The following is a 23239-nucleotide window of genomic DNA, read 5'->3' as shown; positions in this document are numbered from 1 at the left end:
TTTTACAGATGTCAAACATATGATTCTCAGATGGAGCGTTGTCAGGACAGGAGGGTGTGATTTATTAAATAAAGCTGTCAGGTTGCTCATCCACAAGCTAAAGTTTCCAAAAGCCGAAAGAAGCAAACATGTCCTAACAAAGCTAACTGTGCACAGCACGCTAGCACTGATATGTTTACTCGTATCAAATGTGACACACACCCACAAGACACGCACATATTAAAATTTCATTTGAAACAGTTAAATGTAGATACACTTTCTTAGAGGTGATTAAAATTTCATGCTAAAATAACACAAGCACATTCAGTTATATTTAGTGTTTTTACAGAGTCATAGCCGCTGAAAGAATTGTAGAAGTGCAGAAGAGAAAAGACGGTCTCAGCAAAACTACTGTTGGGAATGACCTGCCTCTCTGATGTACTGCCCTCCTTTGTGAAACTGGCACACAGATGTTTGTACCTAACATGGCCATTTTTTCTCAATAATGGGTACTTACGCTGATTTTGAGATATGGCCCCAAGAGATTGGTGAGAAACAGTAGGCTAATGTTCACTCTCGCAAAGCGCTCCTGTTGTATACTATAAAAGCCCATCAAAAGGAGAATAAATATCTGAAATTGCCAAGTCAACTCACCTTGTTTATATGGCACTTTATACAATAGAGACTGTTTCAAAGCAGCTTTTCAGTAGAAAATAATGAACAATGATGCAAACAGAATTCAATTCTGCTGTAACGCAGCTCCAAAAAGCTTCACCTGATCAGTGTTGATTCAGTTAAGGGTCTGTGGCCGGGCAAATGTATGGATCTTTTTTCAGATTTTTCGATCTAATGGACAAAATAAGTTTGTGTAATTTACATATGAACGCACCTGGAGACGACCGAAAAACATAAGGAGAGCAGCTTTCGTTTCTGCTCTGACAGCCGCGAGACCATGGCAAACGCGGTGAGTGCGTGTTAGAAATCAGGAACGGTTAGAGAACATTGTGCTTGGTACATTTTTAGTCTTCAAACCAAACTTGGGTCTTCAGCCGACGAAGTTTAAATCCTGTCTTGCTAGCGCACTTCCCAAAATTTTTACTCATTAGGTCAGTAGGCGGAGAGTAGGTGGTCTTTTGTTGTCTTTTATGCGTTTTCAACTACCTCTTGAAGTGGTTGAAAGTGGACAAGCTTTCGTTTTAGACCCTGTTTACACCTGTATTTAGCATCGTCCACTTGTAATCCGATCGAGCAAAATGCATCTTAATACCACGTGTAAACAGGGCCTATAAAGCAGCTCTGCAGAAAAAAAAAAGTGGTGTCACAGTCATCATCCAGCTCAATTCACTTCAAGTTCTGTTCTCATCCAATAGTGTCAATGCAGTCAAATCAATAATATTACTGAATATTAAGTGCAAGAGTGTAAGGCTGAGAAGTCCTGAAACCCATCCTCCTCCCCCGTACCCCAAGTGTCACATGACAGCAATCTATTGGGTCTATTTATAACTGCTAAGCTATACACACACACACACACACTTGTACACATAATCTCAAAGTAAGTCAACAAGAAAATCGAGAAATCCTGTCCCATACAGCAAACATTCAACCCTGTCATTGCAACCTTGCTTTATCACGTCTACATCAGAGTCACGCAGCCCTTACCTCCCCCAGGCAAGTCTGTCCTATTCTCTTCTCCAAGTTCTGCCATGCTCTCCAATACAATGACCCTATAGACACTGAATTTGAGAGTCTGTCTGTAGAGAGCAGCTGTTGGCCAGATTCCACAGCCTTTCACATGAGTGAAAGACGCTTTAGCAGTTGACTTTAATGGAGTCTGGATTACTCTCAACACTCGTGATCAACTCTAGAAACTTGTCAATTGAAAACACCCCGCTGCATGCTGAGTGTGCCGGAGTCTGTGTGTGTGTCCTCATTCCCAGACCTAAAAAGGTGACGGTGACGTTAACGTTCCCATGTAAAGCTTAGCGAGGGCCCCTTGCCAACAGGTGCTAGATCCTTACTTCCTCTCTCCTTCTCACAATTGTTTTTTTATTATAATTTTCTCTCAATATGTTAACCTTCTTGTCTATATTTTCCGCCATGTACTGCCACATTTCACAAATGAGTTACAAAATAAAGTAAGAAAATATTTAGTTGTTTTTCAACAAAAGGTCAGTGAAAGGTAGTGCTTAACACTTTAGAAAATAGTGTCAGGAAGTTAAACTAAATGTTCTATGACGTCTTAGGCATTTTTTATTTATTATTATTATTATTATTATTATTGTGTATGAGGTTTGCGATTTGTGCAACCCTGTTACCAAAATGTGATCAGCTGAATATGGTTTAAAACAGTGATTTGTGTGATTGTGTAATTTCTAAAAATAGACAATAAATAAACATAATAATTAAATAAAATATATTAACAGGATTGCAAGTAACAGGGTTACATGTTTAGCCTAAATTATGTTATTAATCAGTACAGAATAAGTAATGTGACATGAAATGTTGGTTACTAGTTATTGTTAAACTTTAATTCATAAAACATTTCTCATAAATCACAGAAAAAAAAATGGTTTGATAATTTTTCTAAAAAATAACTTTGGCAACAGGGTTGAATAGTTACAGATCACAGATTTTTCATGTGTTTAAAAACATCCATTTTTCATGCTATGATAATTTTGTTATATATAACAGTTTATCTAACATTTGTTTTAATTCTTTATCTAAAGAAAATTGGATTTATGCCCTTGTTGGTTTAAAGCACAACAGGTTGTGTCCTTTTATCATATTCAATGTGCTTCCTGTTGCTGCCTCTAAAAGTCAAATACTCTTGTTTTGAAGAACATTTCTTTCCTGACACAGTATGTCTAATGTGAAGTGATTGTGAGAGAACTGTAATCCTCCAACAGCTGAATGGGGGCGGCCTGCTCCACAGCAAGTAAATTATTCAATGAAGGGTATTTTAAAATGTTTTAAATATCTTCTATAATCCTATTCAAGCCTGCCATTTCATCAAAGAGACATAAGAATATTTGTGTCTGTGTGTGAACGCATACAGTGAGTAATTCATAGTTCAGTCAGCTCAGACAGACAGATCTGAAAGCTAATGCATAACACATGGAAAGGAAAGAACCACTTGTATGCTCTTGTACGACTTGTATTGTTGTTTTTTTGTTAACTAAACACTATTCCTTATGTCAGGGTAGACCCCATGTTTTATTTGACAGACCTATGTGAAACAGATGTACAGTTTGTTCAATAGGTTGTAATATTATTTAAAATATGTATGAATGGAACAACATTTATGCAGGATGGCATTTGTTCTTTATTCTCTCTCAACATATATTTAGATTTTAGTTGACATAATGTGCAATTAAAAAGACTTGGAGTTGTTTCCCCAGGTTATGTCAACCATGTTACAAGTCACCTTTTAATCATACATTTTATGTTTGTCAGTAAGTGATGATCTTGAAATGTCAACCCTGTTAGTGACAACTGATAAGTGAAGAGTGGGTATTTGTAGAAATATCAGCATTAAAGTGATTTCATTACCTTGACCACAAGACTTGTAAAACTGTCAAACCTGATATCTTTCTAAATGTACTACTGTATAATTATATCCCAACATATATTAAAATGAACTAGATAATAAAATTTGTAGAGTTTTAAGTTTTAAGGCCATTTGTATTTACATGTTGCTACTTGCTAGCATGTTTTAGAATCTTGCTAAACATTGTTAGCATGTAGCTAGTACAGTGTTGATAGATATAGAGTGACTTTACTTTAGTTGGAGTCTTGGCTTATTTTGAGCAGTCCATCAATGTAAGTCTAAGGGGAATTTTGGCCTCTTTGGAAGTCCGCTACTGGAAGTCAGAGCACTTAGAAAAGAAACAGCAAAATGAGTCAGACAAGCCTAATGGTTTATGCCAAGTTTGGTGGATCTAGCTCAAAAGCTTAAGAAAGAAGAAAATGCAACAATTAAATTTAGCTTGAGATGCTACAATGCAATTTATAAACACTTAATCATAAATAATGTATTCTAAATAGGTACTTGTTTCATGTTAACCAAACTCTTCTAGCCGTCCTTCCATTTCAAAAGTTAAAGCCAACAAATTAACTCTATAAAAGTCGTCCAGCTATTACAAGCCCAAATACCCACAAACTGACCAAACCAGCCATAATAAATCCACAGAGCCAGCCATAATAAACATTAGCACCTCTCATGCCTACCAAAGCACCAGTGACCTTCTGCAATATGTTGATTAAGCTCTTTCTCATCACACATATTCCCAACTGCTTACTTTCTCTAAACCACAAGCCTAAACAGCACAATTCTCATCTCCCAAACCACACAGTCCTCCTCTTCCGATTAAAAAAAAAAAAAACTCACATTGAACAATGCTGAGGAAGTTTAACCACATCCCTCTCTCTTTCTCCTGTAAAAACACTCTTTATTTCTCTTCCAGTCTTCTTCACCTCCTGTAACTTGCAATTCCTAGTCACAGGATACAATGGCCTGGCATTCGGCTGTAACCTGAACGGGGCTTGTGTCTTTAGTGAGGAGATGTGTGTGTATCCCGGTGCGTTTGGGGTCAGTGGTGTAGGGTTGTGCTCAGTAATGGATTTATGGAGGAATGTGTATCTGTGCTCCCACTCATAAACTTTCATCTCCTCTCTTCTAAAAACAATGTACATCTCTCTCCATCCCTCTCCCTCTCTTTCTGGTTCGACAGTGCTCTTTTGTGCAGCTGGGGATATTGCATTACTGCAGACAGTTACTGACTAAGGGATGATAGTGTCATTTAATAAGATAAATGAATCTTATACACAATTTTACATCACACACACACACATAACTTCCTCATAATACACACAATACACTTCCTCACGCCTCACAAAAGTAAAATCCATTTTCATTTGCGTTCAAAAAGTATGTTTAATAAGCTAAACCAAGCTCATGTCGACTTGTAAAATTGTAAAGCCTCACAGAAAACTTTCTGCATTTTTACATTTTCAAAAAACATAATTTAGTAAGATTTATAAGCTGTTTTGAACAAAAAAAAGTTGTAAACCTCACAACGTAGGGTTTACCAGAACCACACACACATACATACACACAATTCTTTACAGATTGTTTACTTTCTATAGACCTCTAATAAGCCCATTTAAGATCCTTCAAACCCTGAGGCATTCTGGGTGATGGATTCCAACTGTCAATCACTGTCACATTTAGGATGAGCTTCAGGGGTAGGGTGGCAAGAAGTACTCCTCGTCTTCTTTTACTTGAATAATTAACTTTAATCGGATAATGAAAGCATAAAAACAAGATAATGTGATACGGGTGTGACTTTGCCTCTTCTTCTCTGATCACAATGGCAGCATGTTCAGGTAACGAGACTGATAAACCCTTAAGACAATACAAAAAATTCACAAAGCCTTCAGGCAGAATCTGTTTTTATCTCCTTCATCAAGTTGTAATCCAGATTAAATCTGACTCGCTCTGTTCAAACAAATTCTCATAGATGATCTCGTTTCCTCAGAAAGCAACAAGCCCAAGGTAGGAGACACTGACAAATTCCCTGAGAAATTAAGACAAAGATTTCTCAACAGAAAATGTTGACATGTACATTATATATATATATATATATATATATATATAGTCTATCTCACCTTTATTCATGAATACATACATATAAACTCAACAGCAGGGATCAACATCAGGGCTTTATTGAAAAACAACAGGTGAGATGACAACAAAACGGTGAGTACTGAACCGCGAAGTAATAATTGGAGGCAGTGCAGATGAATAATAATACAGTCTTTGCAGATGAGGATGATAATACAGAGGATACAACTGGAAATACTGGAACAAGGATGACTGGAAGTTGAGCAGACTGGTGAACAGGATGATGATGACAACAGAGGATAACAGGTAAATTCCACACATAAGTATAACTGGAGAGAATCTGTAGCAATTTAAACACAATCTAGTCCAGACAATGAGTGAATGTGAGTTAATCAGTACTCTGGTGAGAGTAACCAGAGTAATGATCAGCAACACCTGTCACAAATCACCTGTGTACATATATGTAACGGAGGCCAGCTAGTAAGAGCTGTGTGAGTAAACCTCACTCCCCTGGCCTCAAGAGGCATGCTAGAGACTGCGGTCTTTAGCATCCTTGTTAGTGTTCCCGCCTCCCATGCTGGAGACCCGGGTTTGAGGCCTGCACAGAGCGGGGCGAGTGGGACTTGAGGGATTACATTGGTGCCGTGACCTGGATGGGAGTGAGGTGTATGGGGGTGAGTGTAACGGAGGCCAGCTAGTAAGAGCTGTGCAAGGAAACCTCAGCATGCTAGAGACTGTGTCCTTGTGAGCACGCCCGCCTCCCATGCCAGAGACCCGGGTTCAAGGCCTGCACAGAACAGCAGAGTAGGGCCTGAAGTGTTACATATATACAGTTCTGTCAGGACCACTATCGTCAAATATGATTGATAATTGCATAGAGTTTGGATTGGCGGTATGGTTCTGTTCTGGGCAAGAACACCCTGCGCATCCATGCAGCCTAGCATGGATAAGAGTTAGGGAGAGCAGCAATAACCCCCCTTAGGGTAGCAGAACAGAACCAACATAAATGTGCAGATATCATTAATGTCATTAATTTTCAAGAATTAGTCTGATTCAAAAGGGAATCAGAAGGCCAAATCCTGACTAATGAGAGGAGGAGCTGGGGATGGAGGAGGGTAATTAGCTCCTGAGAAATGCGATAGCTACTGATAATACCGAGGAGCTTATATATCGATGCTGTGATAGACGTTGTATTCCTATAGGTAGACGTGAGTCACCTGTGAGTCAGCTGATGCGAGCTTGACTGACGTGACCTGCCAGAACTGACGCTACACTTGATTACTTTACAGACGTCTTAGGCACGTTAGTATTTTCACACGCACAAAAGAAAATGGTTTTAAGCCAGTTATTTATATCTTTTGCTGTAGTGTGTTAGTAGGAAATATCAGTTTACATTTCCAAACATTCCTTATGCAATTAATTGTTGCCAAGATGCTAGAATAAACCGACCTGTAAAGCTACAGTACTTTGAAAAGTTTTAGGCATTAGTGTAAAAATGCTGTAAAGTGAGAATACTTTCAAAAATAACATCATAAATAGATTTTATTTATCACTTAACTTCTATTAACTAAATCAAATCAATATTTGTTGTGACCACCCTTTGTGTTTAAAACAGCTTTTGTCCTAGGTACACTTGCACATAGTTTATACATACAAAAATCTCACTGGATTATTACATTTAATGGCAGAAGTTTGGAAATGTAAACTGATACTGTATGTCCTACTGATACACTACAGGAAAAGATATAGATAACTGGGTTAAAACCATTTGTGTGTGTGTGTGTGTGTGTGTGTGTGTGTGTGTATGTGTGTGTGTGTGTGTGTGTGTGTGTGAAAATACTAACATGCCCAAGACTTTTACACAGTACCGTATATATATATATATATATATATATATATATATATATATATATATATATATATATATATATATATATAGACTAAATTAAAGTATAGATAGACTGATATATTGGCAATTGTGGATTATTTGCTTTCATTAAATTGTATTATACAGTGCATGTTGGCCTTATAACAGCCATCAGCTGTATCGTTTGACCACTAGAGCATGAAGTATGCAGTAAAAGAGAGCAGATGTTTTTCCTGCTGAAAGTTTATGATCTACAGACTTTTTCACATATACACACATTTATAGGTGTCTGTAAAACAGGTGTGGAGTAAAGAAAGTGTGTTACTATTTTAGTTCCTGCATGTGTGCAGGTGAGTGTTCTTATTTATTTAATAAAAGCTTTCTACTGTAAATAAAGAACTTTGTGATGCTGTAATGGTGCTACAACACAGCCTGGTAAAATGTTGGCCTCTCTCACAGGAAGAGTTCAGCTTTCAGCTTTCAGTATCTGTTTACAGTGGAAGTGATCTTTTGATCTGCAAGCAGAAGAGTAGAACCGGATAACAGTGTCAGAGTTCAGTCTGCTCAACGCTTGCCTTCCGTTATCAGATTATCGTCTTATTCATCCACTTTTTAGTGCCCTTATTTGTATAAACATACAAATACTAACTCTAAAAAGGGTACAAGGGATCTATCTATCTATCTATCTATCTATCTATCTATCTGTCTATCGCAGTAAACTGTTTACATGGCATAATTCAGTGTTGTTTGGGAAGTGGCCATAAGAGAGAACTCTATTACAAAGTGAAACACACTAACTGATACTAACAAGTGACAGTGTATTCTGAATAGTTTTTGTTCTCAATTATGAGTATACGTTTTTTGTACTGTGTAGTTTTAGAGTTTTGTTTCCATATGTGTATTACATGACAGTTTGAGTATGTGAGTTACTGCGCAGTTGGCCATGACTGACCCTTCCCCTTAATAAAGTGAATAAAGGAGCTCTCGGCTGTGTGTTTGTCTCCGTGTCAACGGTCGCCCTGCCAACAGAGGGGCTTGCGGCACCATGAAGAGAAAAGATGAGGGAGCCGCCTGTGAACAGCTGCTCATGCACACATACACACACACACACACCAGCCCTAGCTGTGAGAATTGCATCTTGATTATATTTGGCAGAATGAACTCATGGATCATTCCTCACACAGCTGGAGAAGAGACATCCAAAGGTGTGTGCGTGTGTGAGAGAGAGACAGACAGAAAAAGAGACAGATGAAATGAATAAGATAAAGTGGGACGTGGTACATCACGGGCATTCTGTATAGTATAGGAAGCAGCCAAAGTCATTCTGTCTGTCTATCTGTTGAGATTTAACAGGAGTCTGTCCTGGCAGGGATATAGACAATAAGGTACTGAATACAGTCTGGTGAACACAGACACACACATCAGTCTTATTGCAGACAGATTCTTCATTCTGTTCATGGGCTTTGCCAAATTACAATTTATGTTTTAATAAAACAGTGCTGAAATGGCTTTATTAAAATGTGATTAGAATCCTTTCGCTGCTCTAAAGCGAGATAAGCACCTTCAAATGTCAGTGCTCTTATTCAGACATGACTGCACCTCATCGTCTCACTCTCTTCATTCTGTCTCACCCATTAAACTTAAACTGGTACTGTCACGCTTGAACACATCTTGATGTTTAGGTAAATGTTGAGGGACTCAGAAGCTGCTTTAGACAAACTGCACACTTTTACTATTGAATAACATGCAGTATACAATTTGTGATAATTTGAACATGCCAAATAATAAAAAATGATAAAAGGTATGGAATTTTAAAATAATGATGATGAAGATGATTATAATGTAATATGTTCATTGTTATTTGCTAGTTGATTGAATGCATAAATAGAATATCAAAACATTTATTATTATTAATCAAGGGAACCTATTATGCCCCTTTTTCAGAAGATGTAATATAAGTCTCTGGTGTCCCCAGAATGTGTCTGTGAAGTTTCAGCTCAAAATACCCGACAGATCATTTATTATAGCTTGTCAAATTTGCCCCTATTTGGGTTTGAGCAAAAACACGTTGTTTTTGTGTGTGTCCCTTTAAATGCAAATGAGCTGCTGCTCTGCTTTTCAAAAGAGGGTGGAGCTTTAACAGCTCGCGCTTCAGTTGCTCAACAACAACAAAGCTGGAAAATCTCACGCAGCTAAAATGACGATTGTCAGTAATGGTGTTCAGCCTTACATTGTTCAAACCGGAGTCGGACACTGATGGAGAGGCTCGGGAAGAAGTTACAACTTATAAAAACAAAATGTCGATGTCGTGGGTGGAAACGTAGCAGATTAAGGGGTGGTAATATTATAATATAATATATATAATATAAAGATCCCCTTCCTACGTTACTAGGGGAGTGAAATCTGTGCGGCTTGTTTTTTTCACATGCTTGTAGAGAAAGGCTTACCAAAACAAAGTTACTGGGTTGTCCTTTTTCACATTTTTTGGGTTGGTAGATGCACCGGGGACCCTATTATAGCACTTAAAGGGTTAGTTGACCCAAAAATGAAAATTCTCTCATTATTTACTCACCCTCGTGCCGTTTTACACCCGTAAGACCTTCGTTGATCTTCGGAACACAAATTAAGATATTTTTGTTTAAATCCGATGGCTCCATGAGGCCTACATAGGGAGCAATGAAATTTCCTCTCTCAAGATCCATAAAGGTACTAAAAACATATTTAAATCAGTTCATGTGAGTACAGTGGTTCAATATTAATATTATAAAGCAACGAGAATATTTTTGGTATTCCAAAAAAAACCAAAATAACGACTTATTTAGTGATGGCCGATTTCAAAACACTGCTTCAGGAAGATTCGGAGCGTAATGAATCAGCGTGTCGAATCATGATTCGGATCGCGTGTCAAACCACCAAACTGCTGAAATCACATGACTTTGGCGCTCCGAACTGCGGATTCGACACGCTGATTCATTATGCTCCAAATCTTCCTGAAGCAGTGTTTTGAAATCTGCCATCACTAAATAAGTTGTTATTTTGTTTTTTTTTGGCGCATCAAAAATATTCTCGTCGCTTTATAATATTAATATTGAACCACTGTACTCACATGAACTGATTTAAATATGTTTTTAGTACCTTTATGGATCTTGAGAGAGGAAATGTCATTGCTCCCTATGTAGGCTTCACAGAGCCATCGGATTTAAACAAAAATATCTCAATTTGCATTCCGAAGATTAACGAAGGTCTTACAGGTCTGGAACGGCATGAGTGTGAGTAATAAATGACTGAATTTTCATTTTTGGGTGAACTAACCCTTTAAACGTGCTATAAACTTAAATATGTCCCCTTTAATGCATTTCCTTCAGATGGGATAAATTACAACACAATTTTTCTTTAAGAATAATAAATAATAAAATAAAAATCCAGAGACCAACAATGAAATTTAGGCTACATCCACACGAAGCCAGAGCTTTCCCTATACAATCTTTTTTTTTTTTCCTCGTCTCAAGAAATATCTGCGTACACACGAAACCACTGAAACGACTCAAAACGTTGTAGTATACATGCCAGATCAGTATGTGGCGCTGTAATTCTGCAATAGAGATACACTAAAAACAAAGAATAAGACTTGGAGCATGCGCATAAACCTTGTAAAGCTTAGAAATAAAGCTTTATTTTAATAAAGCTAAACTCGGCTCCGTGTGGACGGGGCCTTAAATAAAGCCCTGGCACTGTATAATTTAGTTGTACATAAAAGAGCAGTGTAAACATTCTTCAAAACATCTTCTTTGTGAAGATAGAAAGTCATACAGGTCATAAGTCATGGGGTGAGTAAGTGATGACTGAATTGGCCCATAGCACTGCTCACGCTGTCACACCTTCATCACACCCCTGGCTCTAAAGTGACCTTTAAAGTATGTGCTCTTTCCTAGATAAACAGAAAGAACAAAGCACAAGGGTAGAAGTCTGCAGAATTTGAGAGCTATCGCAACATGACACAATATGGTCAAGGGGTAAAGCAACAGGGGGCAAACTCAGTGTGCTTTAAAAGTTTATATAGTGTAGAAACACACATAAACCCACAAATCCCACATCATTATTCATCTCAGAAATCAAGTAATTTGTCATTAACATCTGGCCAAATGAAAACATCTCAAAGTCTCCCTGTCATTTCCTCAATGTGTACACAAAGTCTTTCCAGCTTGGATTACTGCAGCTTACAGAAACTGTTTCCCACACAGAGCAGCACTAAAGACCCCAACACACTGATATCGTCCAAGACAGCAGTCAGAAACCCTTAAACACACTCCAAGAGAGAATGACTGAGGAAAAATAAATCAGTGAAAAAGTGAGAGTGGCTTTATGTGACTAAGGAAACATATATAGTCTGTACAAGTATTTAAAAAATAAAAATGTATGGATGTCACTGTTCATTTTATAATTTACACCTGACAAACTTTTCAATTGAAAAGTGCACTGTTTATTGAAAATTTATATCACTTGATTTGATATTTTGTTATTTAATGCAATGACACTGATACATTTTCATGTGTGCCTGAAGTGTTCAAATACTTTTTGAGGCCACTGCACTTCTACTCTTGTTACAACTCTGGCGCCCTCAAGTGTTTATAAGGTTTACAACATGCACATGCATCTGGCAAAGTGATTTCTTTAGATGTCACATCAAAATGTTTTCCAGCTTTGCACAGACACTCATAAACTGTTGAACTATATCATAAACGGTTGAAAAAGACAATCGATGAGGGCTTTAACAACTTTGATGCGTCTATTCCACAGCATTATGCAGAGAAAAAATGAACTTATAATGGCAGAATTAGATTTATGTCCCAGCCAGAGGCAGATCAGGCTGGGAAAAACTGGTTTAGGGTACAAAATATCGCATTACAGAAAAAGGAAGGGAAAGATACAAAATGGAAGGTAAGCAGTGAGGTTAAAAAGATAGGATGCAAGAAGGATAGAGGGCAAAGAACGATGAGGGCAAAGATGTACAAAAAAAAAAAAAAACAACTGTAATTGCTCTAATGGATGTAATGGATGAAGGCTGCAGCAAATGATCTGATTCGCTGTCTATGACATCATCCTTGCTAGGCCGCCTCCCAGTTGGACGATGTCATCAGCACTGAGGCATGTCAGTGCTGTAATGCAGCAGGACCCTAGCTACACACTCATATACAAGAGCACAGGGCTAAAAGGCACTGTTTGTGTGACAAAAACATTTGAGGGTAGGCAAGGCTTGCACGAATTAAGTCAAATTAGTGTTAAAGAATGACCAAGTGCTACAGGCTCAAGATCACTGTTCCCTATCCAGATTCCAGTCCTTTTTAACCCTGATCCAGTTTCTCACAATCCAGATTAAGTGTCCCAAAAGTCACAGGCAGAGAGCACTAGAGCAGACGCACATCATCCCTTAATGCCCATGTGACGCAAATCTGATTAACACAAATGTCAACATCATCACAAGATTAGGAGTTATAAAACACACATTTACTACATTACAAATCAAAGCATCATTTTGTTTATGACATCAAACAGCATCTTCTCAGAATAGAGATCTGATCGAATTGAAATACTTCCGTTAACACAGAGATGCTTTGAATGGTTGCTGCAATTCAAGCTTCAAAAAGGACACAAAACACCACAAACACATAATTCATATACGGAGTGTCTATTCACACTAAGTGCAAATAGCGTCCCTTGTTGGCAAACTCTATTTACACTAGCTCCACTCACTAATGTCTGGTTGGCCCATTCAAGTTTTAAAAAAGAATCTATCGTCTTCAGTGGTGAGTAAGGCTCTCCGACCTGGCTTTTAACGTGACCGACATGAGTTTTAATCCGCCTTTTGCTGAGCTTGCATTATTTAAAAAAAAAATTAAAATAATTTTCTAAAAGTGGTAATAAACTGCGAACTAGTATTTAATAATATTAAAAGTGTTTATTGGGTAGGGTTAGGGGAAGGTGTAGAGAGGGTTTTTATTCTGCCAGTAAGGCAGCATCCGTTTAATAATTTTAATAAACATAATCATTTACGCTCTATGATATTATTACATCCTGTTAATGCACAAAAATACTGAGGTGGAAATACTATCTGCCAACATAAAAAAATAGATAGCATCTAATTACTATTTACTCTTATTGCAAAGAACTGATACTTTTACATGGTGTACATAGAATCTATCGCTATTTTCACTCAGTGTAAATAGCATGTATTGCTAAGAAAATATGCTATTTTCAATTAGTGTAAATATTATCTATCGCTATTTGCACTTAGTGTAAATAGCATCTATCGCTAAAAAAATATGCTATTTTCACTTAGTGTAAATATCATCTATCACTATTTGCACTTAGTGCAAATAGCCGCTGCCATTAATATAATTGAAAGTAGTACATAAAATTAGCAATATATTCATACAAACAGACTGAAAATGAAGCTTTCATCACTGATAATCCTCTCCAGTTGAATTTGAGAAGCAGATCAATGTGATTCATGAATTAATCATTCACAAGGACAGTTTTATTAAATGGATCTACCAATTCTTTGAAAAGTTTCGACTTGAAACAACTATTCTTTTATAAATTGGGAATTGTTACAGTGAATAGGAAGATTATCAGTGAATAATGACTCCTCATTTCGAGTAGTTTTGACTTTTTTTTTTTTTTTTAAGTTTGGGGTTGGTAAGATTTTTTGTGTTTTTTATAGAAATCTGTTTTGCTCACCCAATGGCTGCATTTATTTGATCAAAAATACAGCAATATTGTGAAATATTATTACAATTTAAAATAACTGTTTTCTATTTTACGCTTATTACTCCATTACTCCAGTCTTCAGTGTCACATGATCCTTCAGAAAACATTAAAAAATGCTGATTTGGTTTATTTGAATTTATTTGAAATAGAAGTCTTTCGTAACATTTCTATCATGACAGCTTTCTTAAGATTTTTAGCATGATAATGGATATGACAATGTTAACGTATTTGGTCTTGGCGGAAGAGATCTGCTACGCTGCTGCTGCTGAATTGCTGCTGCTGTTGATTAATGCTGCTGCTGCAGAGCAAGTACAGTAATTAGGCAATACATACGCTGATACACTGTTGTGCGTATGTAAGACTGCTGCTGCACAAATAGCATATATATAATTACCCATAGCAGATCTATACAGGTGGGGAAGGTGGAGGGTTTTGGAGGAACTCTGAAAGTGCGCTGCAAACTGCTATAGTGAATGCTAACCAGCCATTTAAATGTTGTGACCAACAAGCTCATTGGCTGCAGATGCGACATGAACCAATTAGCTTGTGCCAAGTAGTTAATGTTGTGAATATCATCAGTTTGCGTTAGGACCCATCAGCCTGCGCCATCTAGAGTTTCATGACAGAACTAGGCATAAATGCCTTTACTGTCAGTTTTGATCAATTTAATGCATCCATGAATTAGGTGAGAAAAACTACTTGCAGGGCTTGTTTTTGTATATGTGTGTCTGTGTTCATGGGGTGTGTGTTCCCAAAATTCTCTGAGCCATTGGGTGTGTGTAATGAATGCCATATGCCTGATGTCACTTAATGAAGAACCACATCAGTCCTGCTGAGAAGAACAGTTTGAGTCTTAAGTCTGTAGTCTAAACTCACATAACCACAATCAAAAACATAATGCGTGACCAGTCTCTGTTATGCGACCCTACAAAATATCCCACAATACATCTAAACAAAACAACCCTGTTTCTATCTATCATTTTAAAACAATAGAAATTTTGTTATTGTACTACATGAGTGGTTTGTGCATTATGACAAGGTCACATTGGTTGTTATCAGGAAAACATGTGACAGTTTGTTGTTTGGCCACTGCTGAGATGAATGCTAGGTTCGGAAGAGGAAGATGGGAGGTAAACTTCCATTTGAGGAAAAGGGACTGCTGGTGGAGTGCAGGAAAAACATCTGAGGAACAGGCACGGATCGGGTGGAGGACTCACTATGTGTCCCGTCACTACTTCTATTGTTTACATTTTCCTGAGGCTTTCCCTCTTCCTTCCATTCTAAGCACATTCAGAATACTGCATGACCTTATCGAGATGTCGAAGACCTGTGGACTCACCCAAACCCTGGACAAATTTCCAATTGAGCGAAAGACAAAAGTGACATTTCCAGAAGAGATTTGAAGAGATAATAAATATTCATGTGTGAAAGGTTTTTGTGTTCATGTGTTTCTCTCTTTGCTACATAACAAAACAAACACTGCAAGCACATTTTTCTCTTTTATAGCATCTGTTGTTGCTCCTGCTGATCTGCACCACTGTGAATTTCTAAAGCATTTGCTTCCATCCATTTTAAACCACTGAAGAAGAAGAATAACAGACAGGAAGGAGGAGAGGTGAAGATGCATTTTCACTCAACGCATGCAACAGCTGCCAGGAAAAGCTCTCAACGTGCAAAATGACAAGCGCAGCATGTGTAAAAAAATGGGGTGGACAGGGGAGAGGTGTGGGAAAGATGTTCTGCCTTATACTGAAACTATTTCCCATCATCCCCCCTGTCAGTGTCAAATCACAACACATTATAAAACTCTACCTGAATATCTGAAGAACAACAGATGGAAAAGGGAATGGTTTTATTGTTAAGACAGAAAATGTGTCTACATATTTTTTTTCCTTAAATGTCCAAACCATAAAAGCGAGCTATGATTCTACTGCTGATTTATGCAACAATTATAGTTTTATACTTGTTTTTCCTCTCTTGTTATATCCAACACTCTCTAAACTAAAGGTTCCAATTACAAATGAATAAGTTCTTGATGCATGAAACAATAGAAGAGTTCCACAAAGAACAAATAAATTAGATGCTGCAAAGATCAATTGTAGAAGATTTATTTTTAAGAGAAAGATATATAACACACATAAAACTTCATCAAATTTACTTATGAATGCCCTGATATTAAAATCTGATTTGATAATTATTTTCATGGTATGGCCAATAACCAATACTACCCTGAACCGCATTGTGTGAAAAAAAAAATAAATAAAAAAGAATAAAACTTATGGTGGGGAGGAAAAAAAAAGAAAACTTATCTCGTTATTTCGAGATATTAAGTCGTTATTTCGAGATATTAAGTCGCTATTTCGAGATAATTTGTTATTACGACATAATATCTCGTTATTTCGAAATAAGTTGTTATTTCAACATAAGTCCTTATTTCGACATAATATCTCACTATTTCAACAAAACTTGTTATTTCAACATATCTTGTTATTTTGACATAACTCATTATTTCGACATATCTTGTTATTTTGACATAACTCATTATTTTGACATAACTCATTATTACGACATAATATCTCGTTATTTCAACATAATAAGTCGTTATTTCAACATAATAACTCGTTATTGTATATCAAGTTTAAAAGGCGCGCGCAATTCAACATTTTCAGTGGTGCAACAGTAACGTGTCAGTTCGCAGTTCAAGCTTTTACTAAGATCGCCGCGGTAAACACTCGGTAGGCAGGTTATTTCCACTTTTAGAACATTATTTTCATTTTTATTGAAAATAAATGCTTTTCTGATGTGAAATGTGATGGGAAAATAGAGAAGAGCGAGCTCGGCAAAAGGCGGATTCGAAACTGTGGCGATCGCAGTAAAAACTGGGACTGCGAACTAACACGCTACTGTTGTGCCACTGAAGTTATTATGCCAAAATAACGACTTATATTGATATAACGAGATATTATGTCAAAATAACGACTTATTATGTCGAAATAACAACTTAATATCTCGAAATAACGACTTATGTCGTAATAACGACTTATTATGTCAAAATAACGACTTAAGTAATTATTTCGACATATTATCTCAAAATAACAAGATATTATGTTGTAATAACGACTTATGTCGAAATATCTTATTTTATATCTAAATATCTTAAATAGTCAAGTCATCTTTATTTATATAGCACTTTTAACAATGCAGATTGTGTCAAAGCAGCTTTACAGTGATAACTGGTATATAATTTTGGTTGCACAGCATCTCTTAAAGAAAATGGTGTCATTATCCATTTTAAGTAAATTCAGTATTGATTCCAATCGATAGTATCGACCAGTATATCATGCATCCCTACGTTTTCTTGGTTTGTCCATAACTCAAGTCTGTTATATTTCTAGAGGAGGAGGTTTCGTCACTGCATAAACAAACCCAAAGTGGCTTTCTATTTTCCACTTCATCTAGCTAGACTCACTTATCAGAACATATCAGAGGCTCTGGCACAAAAAGAGAGACCAGAGGTCATGATGATAATAAAGATGTTACTTTAAAGTTTGGATTCCTTCACTGCAGCGTTTCTTTATGATGTTACTGGCCAGATGCATTAATCTATCCATGCATGTCAAGTTTCACTTAGTTCATTCAACTGCCTGCAAACATATTTATAGCCCAGACACATTCCAGTCGCATGAAAACGAATAATCGCGTAACCACAGCCAAATAGGCCTTATGGAAAATCGCATCCTTCCTAGCAGCCAGTAAGCTTTTTCCAGTGAAATTGCCCTCAATGCAGACATCAGAAATTCATCTGTTGAATTAAGACCAATCCGTCCAGTGCAATTTTGTACATTCGTGCTAACAGCTGATTATAAAGTGGAGAAAGATAAGGCGTCATTACCATATGGTTAGAGCAGATAAATGAGGAAAAAAGAACGAGAAAGAGACAAAGTGAGATGACATAAAAGCGTGAAAAAAGGTCCTGACTGTTAGCAGTTAGAGGGATTTCATCCATTTTTATTAAGATTAGCCAAGTTTAATACCCAAAGACTCACTAAAGACCAAACATAATTAACCACTCAACACTTACACTCTCTCACACACACACACACGCTCATGTCCAGCTGTGATGAAAAGAGCACATGGCTGATGAATCTGTAATTATAAGATGAAAGTGGGGACACTCTTAGGGATTATATGAATGTTCCATAAACCCTCAGAAATTATGGAATAGCTAACTTTTTTTTCTCATTCAGTGTTTCCTTAGAGGAGACAGGGAACGATTTCAAGAACTTTTTGCTGGTATAATATAATATAATATAATATAATATAATATAATATAATATAATATAATATAATATATACAACAGTTCTTTCTGGTTCTTGAATCTCATTGGCTGAGAGCCGTGCAATGTTCACCCAATCACTCTGCCTGCGGTGACTGTCATGGTGGTTGAGCAAATCCACCAATTTTTTTTTTTTTTTTTACAAATACTACTGTTGCTGTGTCATGGAATGTAGATTTAAGAGTTTTTATATGTGACTCAAATATGTGATTCATATATAAACATAGCACCTATTTGTGACCCTGGACCACAAAACCAGTCATAAGGATAAATTTTTTTGAAATTGAGATTTATACATCATCTGAAAGCTGAATAAATAAGCTTTCCGTTGATGTTTGTTAGGATAGGACAATACGTGGCTGATATACAACTATCTGAAAATCTGGAATCTGAGGGTGCAAAAAAATCAAAATATTGAGAAAATTGCCTTTAAAGTTGTCCAAATGAAGTCCTTAGCAACACATATCCACTCAAAAAAATACATTTTTAATATATTTACGGTAGGAAATTTACAAAATATCTTCATGGAACATGATCTTTACTTAATATCCTAATGATTTTTGGCATAAAAAAAAATCAATAATTTTGACCCATACAATGTATTGTTGGCTATTGCTACAAATATACCTGTGCGACTTATGACTGGTTTTGTGGTCCAGGGTCACATTTTACAGTTTGTTTATGCCACTTTTCCACTGCGTGGCACTACTCGGCTCAGCTCGGTACGGCACGGCATGGTTTGCTTTACTTTCAGTTTGCTTTTGAATTTGCAGTTAGTATCGCTTCTAAGTGGGTGGGATTATAGACTGATCATATAGTTGCACCGCCTCTACTGCCGTGGATCCGCTCCTCATCCTACCAACGAGTCTGCACATCATCTACTGACCACAATACAGCCATTTCTTTTTTCAAATTGCGTGTGTCGGTCGTTTAAAGCAAGTCGTTTCGTGAACAAATGATACTGCGGTGGCTGATACTGACTATTTAAATCTAGCGGGTTTGGTGTCTCGTGTTTCAAATCCAATGACGCTGGTAGTGACGATTCTCTCTGACCACATTTAGTATCGATACGGCTCGCTTGGAACCTCAACCGAGGTGGACCTATTTAAGCGAACCATACCGTTCCCTACCGAGTCGTCCCATGCAGTGGAAAAGCCTAGACGCTTTTACAGATATGAGCGCCTGACCATCAGCGGCCATTCAATGCTCATGTACCCACAGAGAACAGCTTAATCTTGGCCAGTTCTTCAGGAATTTTTCTTTCAAAGACATTAAAGTTGCTACCAAAACTTGCTACCATGATGCTTTTTTTGTGGGTGGCTGCTATGCTTGTTGCTAGGATGTTCTGAGTGGTTCCTAGGTAGTTGCTTACTAGCTCAATTCAAAAGAGCTCATCTAGGTATGATATAGCCAATAGATATGCCATGGGTGACTCCTTCAATGTACATCTATGGGACATTTCCACACATCCATCATTTGCTAGGCCAAACTCCTGTCCAATAAAAGTAATAGCACACCTCTAACTCAGCAAGATGCATGTTTTGAGGCATCATTCATATCCGTAGCACAAACAGTGCAGGGTGAGTTATGCACCAATGTTTTTGTTAAATCTGTCTTGGGCTGCAGTGATACAGTATGAGCCTCCGTCTGGCATCAGTGAAATATCCACTGCCTCTCTTTCAGGCTTGGTGCCATTTGTAGGTGATCTGCTCTTGATTGCCTCAGTGGTTCCCATGGCAATGGGGTGCCTGTGGGTTACAGGCTAATCTGAGGAAAATAGTATAGGCTTCCTCATGCATTACTACCCGTGGGGATGTGATCGGTACAGAAAGGAGGGCACATGGCTGATTTCATAGATCTCATAAGACTATGGTTTGATGCTTTGAAGAAAATGCTGACTGTATATTTCAATGTGTTAAGTCAGGGGTTTTCAAACTTACTTGATACTTCATATAATTATAAAGATACTTGTTTTCTAAATTGAAAAAAATGGAGGTTATTAATTTTTTTAAATAAATGTAACTGTATATTAGTATTATAATACATAGAATAGAAAAACATTTTCATTTCAATTCAAATGTATTTGTATAGCACTTGTCATCATAATTTTATTAATAAAGCAACTACAGAAAATAGTGCCAACTAGTGATCAAACAACAATTACATGAAAAAACTTGCATTTTCTGCAGAAGCCTCAGCAGCCCCATCCCTACTGTGTTTATTCAGCTATGACTAATCATTGGTTAAGATCCTTGATCCTGTGTGGCCATTTAAGTACTTATTATTTGGGTCTCTGGAATACTTGATTCTGATTGGTCAATCACAGTATTCTGCAGTCAATTTTTTTTTATAATGACTGCTAAACTGTATAATGACCATCCTAGGCAACCAATTTCCAACATAGCAGTGCTATTTTCAGGTCTCTCCTCTCACATAAAATAGTAACTCAAATCAATATTTAATGTCCATGTATTTATTCTACCGCATCGCGCCAGGATCCTGATCATCCTGTCACATTTATTTTGCGATAACTACATACATTATGCATTTTTGAAGGAGCAAGATAACGAGCAACCACAGTAGTTTATATTTATGTCAGCTGTTAAACTGAACAAATAAGCAGATATATAACCCCAGTCTCTTAGGATTTGCCTTTAAACTCTCAATATTCCATGTCACAACAAGGAATCGCATTTTACTTCACGGGATAATCAATCTCACAGCAAGGCATACAGACAAACCACGGACGGCTGATGTAAGATCACCACTCTGAACCCTGCATTCAGATCATAAAAGAGCAAAAACAAAGACTATCCATTCATCCAACATTCCCTTCTTTATGTGGCAAACTATAAAAAAGGGCTTAAAAACCCCTACACAGGCCAAGCGAGCTAGCAGGTCAGGCTTATGTAAGTTGTGGGTTGCCTCATTCCTCACCACGCCGTGAGGTAATAGCAGTGGTGAGCTGTCACTTTCCCGCCTTCGTCAAGAGAGAGAAAAACAGTAAAAGAGAAAGCTGAATTTAAAGTTTAAGTATGTAATGTTTTCAACATATTGAGGATAAAACATGATTAAGGGGGTAGATTACTGATTAATAAAGACTTATTTTCATGTGATTCCTTCCACAATACTATGTTCTGACCTCAAAACAATTTTATCATAATGAATGATTTGTAAACTAATAGCTTTTGACATTTGCATCACATAACCAGCTCTATATACATGGCATTTCTGTCATAGTAAACTTGCTTGTTAGCTCACCTGGTACAACATTGTACTTGCGATGCGAAGCAAGTCCAATGAAACACGGTCATGACAAAAAAGCTCAAAGACTTTTAGAAAAACAGCTAAAATAACATGGTTGCTTCAGCAAATGTGTTTTTAATCTCACATTTGCTTTTGTTAAAGGGTTAGTTCACCCAAAAATGAAAATTCTGTTTTTATTAATTTATTACTCACCCTCATGTCGTTCCACACCCGTAAGACCTGTGTTCATCTTTGGAACACAAATTAAGATATTTTTGATAAAATCCGATGGCTCAGTGAGGCCTGCATTGCCAGCAACACAATTAACATTTTTTTAAATGTTTTTAAAACATATTTAAAACAGTTCATGTGACTACAGAGTTGAACCTTAATGTTATTAAGTGACGAGAATACTTTTTGTGCGCCAAAAAACAAAACAAAATAATGACTTTATTTAACAATATCAATACAACAATATAAAAAAATCTTTTGTTTCGAATCAGTGGTTTGGAACGCGTATCAAACTGCCCCCAGTGGTGAACCATTGAAATTTCGAAACACTTATCACGTAACAAAGCCTCGTTTACTGAAACCATGTGACTTTTGCAGTTTGATACACGCTCCGAACCACTGATTCGAAACAAAAGATTCGTAAAACTTCTAAGCTTTATGAAGCAGTGTTTTGAAATCGCCCATCACTAGATATTGTTGAATAAAGTCGTTATTTTGGTTTTTTGACAGAATTTTTGAAAAAATTTTTTGGGTGAACTAACCCTTTAACACTATCGGTTAGGTTTAGGTTTGGGTTTACTGTAGGTAGTACATTATTTTTTAAATGTAATCGAGCATGGGTTCAATATTTTGGTGTTAAAATACTTAATATGCAGAGACAATCAGAAGTTAGCCAGGTTGACACTACTGAAAAGTGTAAACAGTGGCAACACCAAATCATAGCTATTTGTTTGAGCATTCCAACCTGCCCAGCATAGCAACAGTTTGACCAATAGCGTGAGTTTTCTGCTGTACTATCTGTTAGTACAACCAATGGGGAGTGTTTGGAAAACCTGTGTGAAAACAATTAGTATTTTTGCAATTTTGTTTTGAGATGCTGGTGACACTGAAACTACACCCTTCAGCTTCAAGATTAGAGAGTTAAAAACATGGCTTTCTAAATCAAAAATGGGCTAAAAAGGTATAAATGATGGAATACATATAGTTTTTATCTCTTCCTTTAAAAATAGCTCTCTTCTTGAAGCGTAACTTGTGGGATTGCTGATCACTATTACAATCAGGCCAGCCTCTTCTAAACACTACAAGTTCTAGAAAGACTTCAGTTACCCCTACATGTGTTTATTAAAGTCTAAACACTTGCAGGGTTTTGTTCAAAGGGAAAGGGATTTGTCTTTTTACTGTCCGACT

The 23239-nt window shown here is 37.0% G+C and overlaps 1 protein-coding gene across 8 annotated transcripts in view; it reads right to left on the bottom strand.

The window, feature by feature from the left end:
- The window catches only part of si:ch211-285f17.1 (sickle tail protein homolog), a 154194-nt gene that overhangs the window by 60936 nt on the left and 70019 nt on the right, over positions 1-23239 (bottom strand). The window lies entirely within an intron of this gene.

Source organism: Ctenopharyngodon idella, chromosome 23 (genome assembly GCF_019924925.1).
Source record: "Ctenopharyngodon idella isolate HZGC_01 chromosome 23, HZGC01, whole genome shotgun sequence".
NCBI lineage: Eukaryota > Metazoa > Chordata > Actinopteri > Cypriniformes > Xenocyprididae > Ctenopharyngodon > Ctenopharyngodon idella.
The sequence above is the reverse complement of the archived record's forward strand: the minus strand, read 5'-3'. Positions and strand labels throughout refer to the sequence as shown.